A 15,439-nucleotide genomic window follows, 5' to 3' on the forward strand; every position below is an offset into this window, starting at 1 on the left:
GTACCATGCCCGAGGGGCCTGCTTCAAACCATAGAGAGCTTTTACCAATCTGAGAACCTGATGGTCTTTACCAGCAACCTTGAAACCAGGAGGTTGCGTCATGTAGACCTCTTCATGGAGATCACCATTCAGGAAAGCACTCTTTACGTCCATCTGATGGACCTTCCAGCCAAATTGTGCTACCATGGCTAGGACTAATCTGATGGTGCTCATCTTTGCAGTAGGAGCAAAGGTCTCCTCATAATCAATGCCCTGACGCTGAGAAAAGCCCTTTGCCACTAAACGAGCTTTGTACTTATCCAAAGTACCATCTGATTTGTATTTGATTTTGTAGACCCATTTGCAGCTAATGGGTTTCTTCCCTGGGGGAAGATCAGAAAGGACCCAAGTGTTGTTCTTCAGTAGGCTGTGGTGTTCAGATTGCATGGCCTGTTCCCACTCTGGAATTCCTTTAGCCTCGGAATATGTTTGAGGTTCAAACACACTGTGAATGTTGGCCATAAGAGCAAAGTTAACAGAATCTATAGTTTTGCTCTTTTTCCGAGTAGTTCTCCCATCAATGAGCTCATCATCATGAAGATCAGCAAGTGTCTTAGCCCACCACTTAGGCCGGAGAGGAGAATGACCAACAGTAGTACTAGGAGATGCTTGATCAGCAGGATCCTGATCAGAAGAATCTGGATCAAACTCAGGTGAAGCATCTTCAAAACGAGGTGATCCTGCAAGAGAAGCCGGAGGTGGCTGTACAGGTATCACTGGCAGGACTGGAGCTGTAGGAGCTACTGGAGCCCTCCCATCAGGTGGACCTAATGGAAGCCGAACTCCCAAATCATGAACCTGCATAGGCTGGACTGCTGGATCAGGAACAGGAGAAACAGGCATGAATGGTCCTCGCTGCTCATCAAAGACTACATCGCGGCTGTATATGAGACGAGATGTCTCAACATCAATAAGGCGGTAGGCTTTGTGAAGACTGCTATATCCAGCAAGCATCAGTTTCTGACTCTTGGCATCCAACTTGGTGCGTGAAGCATCAGGGATCCAAACAAAAGCAAGAGAGCCAAAAACCTTCAGGTGACTGATTCTGGGCTTGCGACCTGACCAGGCCTCTTCCGGAGTTTTACCTTTGACCGCCACTGTGGGTGACCGGTTCAACAGATAAACTGCAGTGTTAACTGCTTCTGCCCAAAAATGCTTCGGAACATGTCTGTGTTCGAGCATGGAACGAGCAATCTCGGTGATTATCCTGTTCCGACGTTCAACTACACTGTTCTGTTGTGGCGTGTGGGGTGTGGTGAACTGGCGTTGGATGCCATGTGTATCCAAGAAGCTGGAGAAAACATTAGAACAAAATTCCCCCCCATTGTCTGATCTAAGAGTAATAATAGATTTCCCAGACTCTTTTTCAACTAAGGGTTTAAACTTCTGAAATACAATAAATGCATCAGATTTCTTTTTAAGGAAATACACCCACATTTTTCTACTGAAATCATCTACAAACAACAGAAAATACCTATACCCAAGAACAGAAGGAGTGGCCATAGGGCCGCAGATATTAGCATGAACAAGCTGAAGTACTTGAGAAGCTCGCCAAGAATCGCCATTGGGGAAAGGTGTGCGATGTTGCTTCCCAGCCTGACATGCATCACAAACTCCAAGGTGTTGGGTTTGAATCTCTGGCAAACCAAGAACAAGCTCATCCCGAGCAAGTTGTGAGAGATAATGCACATTTAAGTGCCCATATCGCTGATGCCAAAGTGTGCTGATGGAAGATCGCCAAGCAGCCATAGCTAAGTCCTGAGAATCACCAGAATCAGTAAGTCTGAAAAGACCATGATCCTCAAGACCAACTGCAATAGTAGACTTAGTCGCCCGATCAGTGATGGTGCACTGATGTGAACTGAAGGTGACTGCCAAGTGTGGAGAATGTCACAGCAACTAACTGACCGAGAGTAGACTTAGTTCCATCCCTGGAACGTAGTACACATCAAGGAATATGAGCTTCCTCCCAACAGATTGAATTTGAATGTTGCCTTTACCAACAACCGTGTACTCTTCTCCACCACCAAAGATAACAGAATCTGAATAAGGCTGGTAGTCAGTAAACCAGTCTCTGCGGTGAGTGAAATGTCGAGAGGCACCTGAATCAATGTACCAGGCAGATGACTGTACATGATCTGCGGGTCTTTTAGCCATGAAGGCGTAAAAGGCAGATTTCGCCTGCTCAGTGTGCTCTGCACTGTTCGCTTTGGGTTGCAAACCTGATTGCTTAGACTGGGCAGCTAAGCGTTTCCGACATGCAACCTTCATGTGACCATACTTGTGGCAATAGTTGCATTGAATGTTCTTCTTTTTGGTACCATCGGATGCTGGAGCAGAAGACTTCTGCTGAGATGGCTGCTGAAACTTGCCCTTATCCTTCTGAAAGGATTTCGCAGCAAAGGCTTGCTCAGTGGAGGTGGAACTGGAGCTGCTACCGAACTGTTGTTTCCACCGATCTTGCTGAAGTAGTAGGGTGCAGAGATCAGTGAACTTTAGATCAACACCAGTAAATGTGATGTTGAGAGTCTCGATAAAATGCTCATAGGAATTTGGTAAACTCCGAAGAGTGATTACCACAATATCCTCTTCCTCCATCTTGCGACCGATGGCAAGTAACTGATCACGGATTTCCTGAATCTGATTCAGGTGTGCCTGGAGCGAGGTGCGCTCATCCATGACAATAGAAAACAGAGTGTTTTTCAAAAAGAAGGCTCTGCTCTTGTCGGAAGTCTCATGAAGACCTTTTAGATGTGTCCAAATTTCGGCCGCTGTCTTGCCGGATGGAATCTGAGAAAGCTGGTCATCAGCTACGGAGAGTTTGAGAAGCATTACTGCCTCTCGATTGTTCAGATCCCATGTATCTTGATCAGGACCCGGAGAAGTCGGACGCTGCTTAACACCCAGAACAAGTTGATCGGTGTTTCGATATTCGAAGATTGCGATGATGCGCTGCTTCCAGGTTCCATAATTGCGACCATTGAATTTGGAATTATGCTCGAGCAGAATATTTGTCATAGATGCCATGGCACGTTTTTCAATGAAAAACTGTGAAAATCTGTGAAGACACGTTCTTCGAGGCAAAAATACGGAAGACCCAAAAGAATCAGAGAATGACCCAAAAGAGAGCTCGAAAAACCCAAAAGGAATCTGCTGTCGTTTTCTGAATCCGTTGGCTCGAAAATCGAGGTGCAAAAATTGAGGCACTCAAAAAAAACGGACGACAACCCAGTTGAGCTCTCAAAAAACCCACCAAGAATTTGCAAACAAAAAAATTTTTCGACCCCAAAAATTAGGGTTTCGAAAAAAAACAGCCCTAGCTGAAAAAAGCTTGAAAAAACTTCAGATTTCTTGATGAAAAATGGTCGAATCTGCTTCCCAGAGCACGATGAAAGACTAAGACGGCTAAGAGCATGAAGATTTGATACAGAAACATGCAGATTTTCACCCCAAAAACGCGAGTCTCCAAAAAATGGCCACGATTTCCACGCGATTTGCAGACCCGTAATTCGGGAATTTCTCCAAGCAAAAAAAACCCTAGGTGGGTTTTGGAGAAATTAGCTGAAATAATTTTGGAAAAATTTAAACAAATAATTTCAAGAAGAAATTATAAATTTTTCTGAAAAAATTTAAGTATTTAGCTCTGATACCATATTACGAGGTAATTGGTAAATACTTGCTTATTAATAACAGAGACCGAAAGGTCAATTTATACAAAAGGAAGAGACGATGTTTCCTTAGGAAACGATCGTAAAGAATAGAAACATTCTATTCCAGAGAAAGCAAAAAACGAAAGCAAACTAAAGCTAAAGATATTTACAAGATAACCATTAACTAATAATAGACGTCTTATCTATTATTGTAATACAAACTAAGGTGAAGTATCTACAAATCTGGGTGATCCTGTAGGAGAAATTGGAGGTGTTTGTACAAGGATCACTGGTATAACTAGTGTTGCAAGAGCTACTGGAGCCCTCCCATTAGGTGGACCTAATGGAAGCCTAACTCCCAAATCATGGGCCTTCATAGACTGGTTTGTTGGATCAGGAACTGGAGAAACATGCATGTATGATCCTCTTTGTTCATCAAAGACTACATCACGACTATATAGGAAATGAGATGTCTCAATGTCAATCAAGCGGTAGGCTTTGTGAAGACTAGTGTATCTAGCAAGCATGATTTTTTGTCTCTTAAAATCCAACTTGGTGCATGACACATCAAGGATTCAAACAAAAGCAAGGGAGCCAAAAACCTTCAGGTGGTTGATTCTGGACTTACAACCTAACTAGGCCTCTTCCGAAGTTTTACCTTTGACCACCACTATGGGTGACTGGTTCAAAAGATAAACTACAGTGTTAACTGCTTCTACCCAAAACTTCTTCGGAACATGTCTATGTTCAAGCATGGATCAAGTCATCTTGGTGATTGTTCTGTTCCAACATTCAACTAAACTGTTTTGTTGTAGTTGTGTAGGGTGTGGTTAACTGACGTTTGATGCCATGAGTATCCAAGAAGCTAGAGAATTCATCAAAACAAAATCCCACCCCCCCCCGCCCCCGTTTGACCTAAGAGTAATAGGAGATTTCCTAGACTCTTTTTCAACTAAAGGTTTAAACTTCTGAAATACAACAAATGCATTGATTTCTTTTTAAGAAAATACACCCACATTTTTCTATTGAAATCATCAACAAACAATAGAAAATACTTGGACCCAAGAATAGGAGTGGCCATAGGGTTGTAGATATCGGCATGAACAAGCTGAAGTATCTGCGAAGCTCACCATGAATCGCCACTGGTGAAACGTGTGTGATGTTGCTTCCCAGTCTGGCATGCATCACAAACTCCAAGCTTCTGAGTCCGAATCTCTGGCAATCCAAGGACAAGCTCATCCCGAGCAAGCTGAGAAAGATAATGCACATTTAAGTGCCCATATCATTGATGCCAAAGTGTGCTAACAGAAGACCGCCTAGCAGCCATAGCTAAGTCCCGAGAATCACCATAATCAATAAGTCTTAAAAGACCATGATCCTCAACACCTACTGCAATAGTAGACTGAATCGCCCGATCGGTGATGGTAAATTGATGTGAACTGAAGGTGAAGTCTAAGTGTGGAGAACGTCATTGTAACTGACTAACTAAGAGTAGATTTAGTTCCATCCCTGGAACATATAGTACACACAAAATGAGATTCCTCCCAGCAGATTGAATCTGAACGTTGCCTTTGATGACAATAGTGTACTCTTCTCTGCCATCAAAAGTAATAGAACCTGAATAAAGCTAGTAGCCAATAAACCAGTCTCTGCGGTGGGTGAAATGACGAGAGGGACCTAAATCAATGTACTAGGCAGACGATTTCACATGATCTACAGGTCTTTTAGCCATGAAGGCATAAAAGGCAGATTCTGTTTGCTCGGTGTGCTCTGCACTATTCGCTTTGGGCTGTGAACCAGATTGCTTAGATTGGGCAGCTAAGTGTTTCCGATATTCAACCTTCATGTGACCAAACTTGTGGCAATAGTTGCATTGAATATTTTTCTTCTGGGAGCCTTCGGAAGCTGGAGAAGAAGACTTCTCTTGAGAAGATTGTTAAAACTTGCCTTTATCGTTCTGAAAGGATTTGGCAGCAAAGGCTTGCTCTGCGAAGGTGGAGCTGGAACTGCTACCAAACTGTTGTTTCCACTAATCTTGCTGAAGCAGAAGTGTGCAGAGATCCGTGAACTTCAAATCAACACCAGTAGAAGTGATGTTGAGAGTTTCAATAAAATGCTCATGGGACTTGGGCAAACTTTTGAGGGTTACGACCACAATGTCCTCTTCCTCCATCTTGCGACCAATGGCAAGCAACTGATCGCGGATTTCCTAAATCCGATTCAGGTGAGCCTGGAACGATGTTGGCTCATCCATGAAAATAGAAAACAGAGTGTTCTTCAAAAAGAAGGTTCTGCTTTTGTCAGAAGTTTCATATAGATTCTTGAGATACACCCATATCTCAACTATTGTCTTGTCAGATGGGATTTGAGGGAGCTAACCATCAACTACGGATAATTTGAGAAGCATCACCACCTCCCGATTATTCAAATCCCATGTACCCTGATTAGGACCAGGTGCAATTGGACGCTGTGCGACTCCTAGAACAATTTGATCGGCATTCTGATATTCAAAGATTGCTAATATCTCCTACTTCCATGTGCTATAATTCCAACCATTGAATTTTGAATTGACCTCGAGTAGAATATTTGTCAGAGATACCATGGCATGTTTTCAATGAAAAATGTGAAAAACTATGAAGGCAGATACTTCGAGGCAAAAATCGGAAGACCCATAAAAATTTGAAGGGTGACCCAGAAGAGAGCTCGAAATACCAAAAAGAATATGTTATCGGTTTTTGGATCCACTAGCTCAAAAATTAAGGCACAAAAATCAAGGCACCTAGAAAAATCTAATGACAATCCAATTGAGCTCTCAAAAAACCCATCAAGAATCTATATTTAGAAAAAAAATCAAGCTCAAAAAGTAGTGTTTTCGAAGAAAACTCTAGTCGGTGGCCATTGAAGGTCAAAGTTGCAGAAAAATGGTGATTCTGGTAGAGTACGTTCTTTTTTGTTTCAAAGAGGGGTGTCTATGGCTGAGGATTGCAGAAATGACACCAAAGATGGTGTATAGAACGTCCATGTTGGAGAAAACAGCTTCCAAATACTTGAAAAACGGCGTTGGGTAGAGATTCTCAGTAAAAACAAGTACTTTCCCAGCGTTAGCAAACAAAACGACCCTCTAAAGCTCGCGATTTTGATGTCAGGACTTACAGTCACGATTTGCAAACTTGAAAATGCAAATTGTCATGAAAAAAACCAATTGCAATTTCCAGATATTCGTTCTTGAAACCCTAGCCGAAACTGGGTGTTGGGAAGCAAGTAAAGAATATAGAAGAAAATAGTTTCAAAAATACTGTTTAGATAATTTCCACAAGAAATTATTATTTTCAAAAAATAAACTAGGCTCTGATACCATATTACGATATAATTGGTAAAATGCTTGTTATTAACAGAGACCAAGAGGTCTATATATACAAATGAATGGAACGATGTTTCCTTAGGAAACGATCATAAAGAATAGAAACTTTCTATTCCAACTAAAAGAAAACTAGCACTTATCTACAGCTAACTGAATATTAGAAGCATTTTAATATTTACAATAGATAACAAATAGATTACCATTAACTAATAATAGACGCTTATCTATTATCGTAATACACATGGCTCTTATCTAATGTCATGAAGATCCTTCAACATAGTCCAAATCTCTACACCTCTCTTCCCTAATGGAACTTGTGGCAACTGATCATCAGTGATAGAAAGCTTAATAAGCATTATCACTTCTTAGTTGCACTTGTCAAACTTATCTTGATCTTGTCCAACTTCAGCAGACGAGTCTCTTTACCCAAGACAATTTCATCAAGGCGACGGTATTTAAAGATCATCATCATCATCCTTTTCTTTCGTGTGTTGTAATTTTTATCGTCAAACCATTGATTGCCTTCCAACATTACGTTGGTCAAAGATGTCATCTGCACACTTTTCAAGGCACAAAAAGGAGAAACATTGAAGAAGTGACAAATGGTTGTTTGAATCTAAGGCATGGATCCCAATGTAATAATATAGGCATCAAGTACAGACTTCTAGGAAGATGAAGTATTGATGACACAAATCACAATGTACAGATTTTGGAACAACCCATAAATTTTGACAAAGACCTTGAAATCTTCATGAAAAACCCACAAATAACATGAAGGTCAAAAAAATTCTCTCAAAAAATCAGAGTTTCATTTAAAAGCCCTAGTGGATTGAGAAACACAGTTTGAAGTCACTTGAGAAATTATGGAAATTGGAGAGTATTTGCAATAGAAGACTATAGACCAACAAAAATAAGTTTTGAAAATCCTAGCCATAAAAATCACTCTACAAGACCACAAAAAACCTATCTACGAATAGAAAATGACCAAATTATGATTGTGAGAGCTGAAGAAGCAAATAAACTACACTTACATCTAGTTTGCAACCACAACCAACCTGAAATGTGCCATGAGCATATAAGCAAAGAAAACATTCGTAAAAAATGATTGTTTGAGCCAGAAACATGGAGCACTCAGGCAAATAGAACACGCCAGAGAAAGACTTCGAGCATGGAGAAGAAAAGCAAATTTGGAGTCGTTACCTAGAAAAAACAACCAAAAATATGGTCGTACAAACAGACAAACATGAGCAAGAAATTGCAATGTATATCTCCAAAGAAAAAGCTACAAGCCACAAAAAATCTGCAAATAAGGTTTCTCCACCCATACAAACACTATATGCATAATAAACACACAAACTCGAAAAAACATGAGTTCCGAGAAACCCAAGCAAACAAATTTCAAAAAAAAATTAAAAAATTAATTTCATGAAGAACTTATATTTTCTTTTTAAATCTTAATTATTGCTTTGATACCATATTATCCAAGTAATTGGTTAAATATTGAATGAATTGAGTAAATGATCAAGCTAACATTTATAGTTTACAAAGAGACGGTGTTTTCTATTATGAAGCAATCGTAGAATTAGAAACTATCAAATATTTACAGGATCTACAATATTGACCATTAAATAAGGAATAATAAAGATACTATTTTAATATAGTCAAAAATTAAAATCCACATTTTTAAAAAATGATACACATTAATGATGCATCAAATGTCATGACTTTTTCAATGCTTTTTGTCGTCGGTAGATTTTGCGTTCTATAGCCGACTGGGTTATGCCGTCGGAGATTTTGTATTTGTAGCCGATGGGTAGATTTTGCATTCTGTAGCCAACTGGGTTATGTCGTTGGAGATTTTGTATTTGTAGCCGACGACTAGATTAGGATTGTTATGTAGCCGATGGACCCCTTCAGGAAGGTTCGACAGAAATTATTTATACCCCGTCTGAGATCATTGTAAATCATCTTATCGGATCTGATCTTATACTCTGTATGTAATCTCTTGGCATATTTGAATAAAGGAGTACTGTTGTTGCTGTCCTTATTCATTGTCTGTGTGTATTAATCAATTAACCTATGCGGTATAAAGAATGTGCGGTGTTGGAGTGTCATGAACTCCTCCATCCTGTCAACAAGAATTGTAGCCCAATCATACACCGTGTCATTCATGATGCCATTCATGAATACTATCTACATTAATGCTATATCTAACGCCCAAGTTGCTCCTATCAACTTGCTCTTGATAACGTCCATAATGCACCTCCAATGGCCTTCCCGAATAAGATCCCGCCGAAGCCCTCTGCATTTAGACCCCTTTATTACTGACTCCATCTCCTCCCGTGTAAGATCGCGACCTACTAATCAAATCTAGTGTTCCTTCCGTTCTTGAGAGAGCTTGTGATTCTTGATTTCCACCTTCTTACCTCCAGGACCAAGAATGCCAAAAACCCTCATGAAATCCCTAGGATTAAAAGAAACTGTCATCCGATGCTTTTTGTACAAAAATGTGCTCGTTCTGTTGTGCCAATTATATGCTTCTACCATGGTCTGCAAAACTGATTCAAATAATCGGATAGAAAAAACTGGAAGTTGGATGGCCCAATGCACCTGTGCCCGTATCAAAATTTGTTTAACCAAGTTGGTGTCGGGAGTTTCCTGTCACCACTTTTGGCATTTGCTGCCATTGAGTCCCTCAAACTGGATAGTGAGATGAGTGAGCTCTGCCCTGACTTTCTGTTTCTTGCTACTGGAAGCGGATGGCCCTATGACTTGGATTCCAGAGGCTAAAACCCTTGCATTCTTCTCCATACTAGTCTTCAGCTAATTCTTCCACTGCTTCCGTTTCCCAGCCAATTCCATGCAATAATGGCTTCTTTCTTGCCTTTATAATGTAAGGTTCTTCCGGCGGTTAATATGTCTCAAAAATATGTCCTGGCTGCGTGCTTCTTTTCCGACAATTGCACAGCAAGGAAGTGATATTGAGCTTTTCGTGTTCTAGCGCCACAACCCGTCAAACTAACAAACTCCGCGAAAGACGAACTGGCAGGAAGTCGCGGCTACAAGAATAAAGTGCAAGCTTCATAACAATCCGCAGAAGAATAATTTGCCTTAACACTACCTGCGGAAAGGAGAAGGGTGGGTTGATCTTGCAGGTAAGGGCATTCCTGATTCTCCAGGTGTGCGAGCACTAACACAAGCAACTGAGCTTGGAGAAAATGCACTCCGCCTTGCTTTAGATAATCTTCAACTACGGGATAAAAGACGTCAATGAAGAAGCCACAGGATGGGAGAAGAAACCAACACCCGTGGAGAGGAAGGAATACCACCATGGAAGACACATACGCAACGTGGAGGAAGAAGAATACCGCTAGTATTGGGGAGTACTTGTCCACAGGACAACCATCGAGGGAGATGCCAGAGAGTGAAAGACGGAAATTGGTATTAAGGAGCCGCACATTCCAGTTGATTAATGGACTACTGTACAAAATGGGACCAGATCATATTCTCAGACAGTGTATGTTGGAGGAGGAAATACCGAAAGTACTGAAGGAAGCACATGAGGGACCAACAGGTGGACATATGGGACCCGACACCACGGCGAGGAAGATACTACTGGCAGGATTGTGGTGGCCGACGATGTACAACGACGCGCGGGAATGGGTCGTCAATTGTGACACTTGCCAACGGGCCGGGAAGCTGCTGAAGAGAGACTTTATGTCGCTCAATCCCTCACACGCGCAAGAACTCTTTGAACAGTGGGGATTGGATTTCATTGGACCCTTGAAGGTGAGCAGGACTAGATGGTGCCGGTACATTATTGCCACAACGGAGTACCTAACGAAGTGGGTGGAGGCACACGCACTACCAGATAACTCAACCGTCAACACAGCAAGGTTTATTTATGAGCAGATCATTACCAGGTATGGAATTCCATTACAGTTAACAAGTGATAGGGATGGACATTTTGTTAATCATGTCATCAGAGTGCTTACCACTGAATTCAAGATCTGCCATTCATTATCGAGCCCGTACTATCCGAGAGTAAACGAACAGGCCAAAGCTACAAACAAGATTCTGGTATCAACTATCTACAAGTCTTGTGCAGTCGAAGGGGAGGATTGGGAGGAAAAGCTACCTTCTGCTCTGTGGGCATATCGTATAGCATACAAAGTGACGACAGGGCACACAACTTTCCAATTAATGTTCGGACAGGAGGCAGTGGTACTGATGGAATTCATGATACCGAGCCTGAGGATAGCATTGGAGAATAAGCTAGGCGACATGGAAAGCTTAAGGGAGCAGCTGTACAAATTGAACAAGCTCGAGGAGAAGTAGTTACTGGCACAATGGGCCACAGAGGTGATGCAGAACAGGTGTAAGGCATGGCATGACAAACATCTGAAGCTGAATAAATTCCAGCCGGGACAGTGGGTGTTAAAGTATGACGGAAGGAACGAAGTCAAACCAGGCAAATTCATAATCAGATGGGTCGGGCCATACCAGATCCGGAAGGTAGGTGATAATGGAGCAATCAAATTATGGACTCTAGACGGGCAAGAGGTGCCTCAAACAGTGAATGGATCTAAGCTAAAAATATATCATACCAAGAAGACTCCTGCATCATCACAGAAGGAGGAATTCGGAATGATTCCCTCAGAGAACGACGGGATCCGGAGGCAGAGTTGAATTTGTTGTAAAAATTAAAAATTTCAAAAAAAAAATGCAAGTGATCCTACCATGAAGTGTTATTGTTGGGTAAATATTCAATATTTTGTGTTGAGTTTAATATTTAGAATCCTTAATGCTTGATAGATGGTTCAAATGCCTATGAATATTTGTTCGCGTACCTAGCCTCATGAATTGCTACTAAAGTTGAATGGATGGTTCCAATGGTTTCTAAAAACGAATAGTGTCAAATGGGGAGTCACCAATTCGACAAGTGAAGAGTCTCCCTAGCCAAGACTAGACAACTACAAATTTGAAGTATTTCTCCCCACGGATGATCCTTGTGGCCCCCACGGATGCTTTCTTTCCCCCGCGGATGTCCTTAATCCTCCCATGGATGGCTTGTTTTAATCCCTGCGGCTAAGCTATCTCCGCAGCACTTAAGCTTTGCTTTCCGCAGGGTATCTCCTTGCATCACATTTCCCTTCCTTTTCCGCAGGTGCCTTGCTTCCCCGCAGGTAGTTGCTCTATGTCCACAAGCTCCTTGTTTCTTCACCACGAGCTGTTGCTTTGTGTCCACGGGCTCTACGTTCTTCACCCACGGCCTTTATTGCTTTTCACGACTTTTAATTCCCCGCGGGCTTTCTCTTTTCTCCCCGCGGGTGTTTTCCTCCTATGGCTATTCTCCTCCCACGGACTTCTTCTGTTCTTGCGTGGGTTTTACTTTCTCGCTTTCCGCAGTTATTTTTCCTCCCTTCCACAGTTGTTTCCATGTCTTGTGCACAACTTGGTGTTGCCTCTCTGCTGCGGATTACCAATTCTTTCAAGTAGTATGACTGTTTGTCCTTGCAGGCGCGTTGAGTTTCAGCAGCGACACTTTTCAAGGAAAAGAATCAGAATTAAATCAATATTGTTCTTAAATTGTATTCATAATGCAATAATACTTGCTCATTTTTTCCTACACATCAATTTTATTGTTCAATATTTCCTACACAAATTTTTTAAACACATAATCTTGCTATCTTTTATAACAAAGCCTAAATATCTCAATAAAGTTTATCTCTATGAAAGTAAGCTTCCCTCTCGAGTGTTTGTTGAATTCTAGCATTTTGCTATGCCCTTAACCCTGTAGGGTAAAATGATTATGAGTAGTCAGCATGTGGTTACCCTAACTCTTAATTAAGTCATATTATCAATATTGTTGGGTCAATATGTTCTTAGTGTTCTAACTTGCAAGTTCTTCTCCTAGGTCCTAAACAAGCATGTTATTTAGGTATATTTAGGGACCACATTGGAACATTCCCAGCATTATGACATTATTTCCCACCTTATGTGGGCGAAACTTATCACTTTATGTATCATGCCATAAGATTAAGACACTTCTTATAATCTTTCTAGAACTGCAAAGACTCTCGTTTTAATGTTAACAGAGATCAAAATAGACAAAATTAATATCGTTTGCTCTGAATGAAGTACCTGACGAACACCCGCTCCACTCCTGAGTGTCCAGTTGCAAAGATTTGTCAGGTCTACAACTATGTTTCCTGATGCCTGAGAAACCGCCAATGTATTTATAAGATGACGAGAATTTTAACAGGGAAAGATCTGATGACGAGAAGTTTACAACGGAAAGATCTGTTACTTCTACAACTATGCAACATGAACAACTCACCACTATTTTATCCCCGCACAATGAAGAGGAGAACGATTTCGCCTTGTCTTCATCCTTTGCTTCTACTTTCACTGTCTTCATTTCCCTTTGCTACCCTGTCCAGAACCGCAGCAAACAGCAATAAATAGACGCCAGCCCAATGATGTAGCTGTATAGTATATTTTTACAAGAGTATTCCGATATCTGCTGCCACCAGCACTAAATAGAGACCAGCCCGCTGATATAGCTGTGGACCATTAAACCATGTCATACAAATATCGACCCTTAAAAGAGGGAAAGAAAAAGAGTTTTTATAGTAAGGTAAAGAATTGTTTTTTGCGGGGTCTTATGTGATTGAAAGATATGTTTTTTTTTTTTTTTTTTTTTGTTTTTTATTTACATGATTATAATGATATGTATCTATTACAAAAATTATGTGTGAAGGTTTGGTAAACATGGATTATGTGTGAATGTTTGGTAGACATGGATTAATACTTAAGGGCATTCTTGACCACTTGTATTTAGCTAATAATTTTTGGTAAACATGGATTATGTGTGAATGTTTGGTAAACATGGATTACGTGTGAACATTTAGTGAGTATAGATTATTTATGACATTACTAAATCGATGGGATAAATACTTAAGGGCATTCTTGATCACTTGCATTTAGCTAATTGTAGATAAAAAAATTATTTGTGAATGTTTGATAAACATGAATTATGTGTGTATGTTTGGTAAACATAAATTATGTGTTGTTGGCATAGTTCTTGTGCCTACCAAAATTCTAAAAATTTCATCATCTTGAATCAAAAAGAGTTAAGTGTGCTGAAATTCAATCTTTAAATGAATATGTGATTCATTGCATTTTTAATTGAGTTGTGGTCTTGATGGCTCTCAATCATCTCCAGCTCCCAGTCTCAAGATATCATAGGTTAATGAAAGGTGTTAAAATACTTATTTTTTTCATCCACATCATTAACCCTAGTAGAAAATGCACGTTTTGATCCAAAATCTTAATCTCTCAACCAAGAAAGTGAGTTAAGATAAACTTCTCAAAAACTAACCTTAACCTCCAAAATATAAGAAAAGGTTAAGATTGGAGTTCAAACACGTGTTTTAGGTTCGAGTTCTATTATTAACCTATTTGCCTAAGTGATAGAAAGCTAAGAACTGAAAGGTAAGTCATCTCAAAATCCTATATATGGTGAAAATTACATATAAGACATGAAAGGAAGGAATCGATGGTTTAAAGATTAGAATCCATGACAAATATGAAATAATTCCAATAAGAGATAAGTGTTGTTTCATAGTTTTAAAAGAATGTAAGGAGCAACTCATACCAACTCCCAACCCATGGTATGTCATTCCTCAATAGTTTACAGAATGTTTGATATAATGAGGGAACATTGCACAATGTCTAATTTATACATTGATTTCATGATAGAAAAAAAAAAGGGTGAACTCTTTTACAGAGAAACATCGAGGTTGATTGAATCACAGGTGGGCCATATGAATTGCTTCCAAAATGCCTTGGGAAGATCGTGTAATCATGGACTCATAGACTATATTCCAAGTGTTTGACTATAGTCAACAGAATCATATCAAGCTCGCCCCTAGAAGATGGAAGCATAGACTATGTTCCAAGCGTTTGACTAAATGCCTCAACTAATTACAAAGATTGCAAGCATTGAAGCCAGAAGCCATTTTATAGAAGTTTCAAATCAGCTAAATATTGGGGGCAAATGAATCATGATGCACAAATACTCCCTCCATGCCTGTGGTGACTATCGGTAATACATTCCAAATATTATTATTGAAATGCCATTTGGAATTTGGTGGATTTCATGCGCTCATGCTTTCTTGACACCCATAGCTTAGTTGTGAATATGTACTATTACTACTCTTATGGATATTGCTGAGAAGATTGTCTCAAAGTTTTTGAATCCTTGAATACTCACACTTCAGTTACAAACTCCTTGAGTACGTGCAAGATATGAGAGAAGAATTCAATGGTGAAAGATGGAAATATTAGAGTTCATTGGTATTGGTGCATGTGACTATGCAGGACC

General features: G+C 40.3%; 1 long non-coding RNA gene across 3 annotated transcripts in view; it reads right to left on the minus strand.

The window, feature by feature from the left end:
• LOC149570798 (uncharacterized) overlaps nt 1-13,648 on the minus strand; it is an 84,638-nt gene extending 70,990 nt beyond the window's left edge. For all 3 annotated transcript variants that reach the window (XR_016358361.1, XR_016358360.1, XR_016358362.1), the window contains exons 1-2: nt 13,391-13,648; nt 13,195-13,269 (exon numbers count right to left, since the gene is read on the minus strand). This is a non-coding gene — a long non-coding RNA (uncharacterized LOC149570798). The remainder of the gene's footprint in view (nt 1-13,194; nt 13,270-13,390) is intronic.
• Nucleotides 13,649-15,439: the final 1,791 nt, after the last annotated feature.

This window comes from Cupressus sempervirens, chromosome 2 (assembly GCF_028749045.1).
Source record: "Cupressus sempervirens isolate cs-2001-9-10 chromosome 2, ASM2874904v1, whole genome shotgun sequence".
NCBI classification, from domain to species: Eukaryota; Viridiplantae; Streptophyta; class Pinopsida; order Cupressales; family Cupressaceae; genus Cupressus; species Cupressus sempervirens.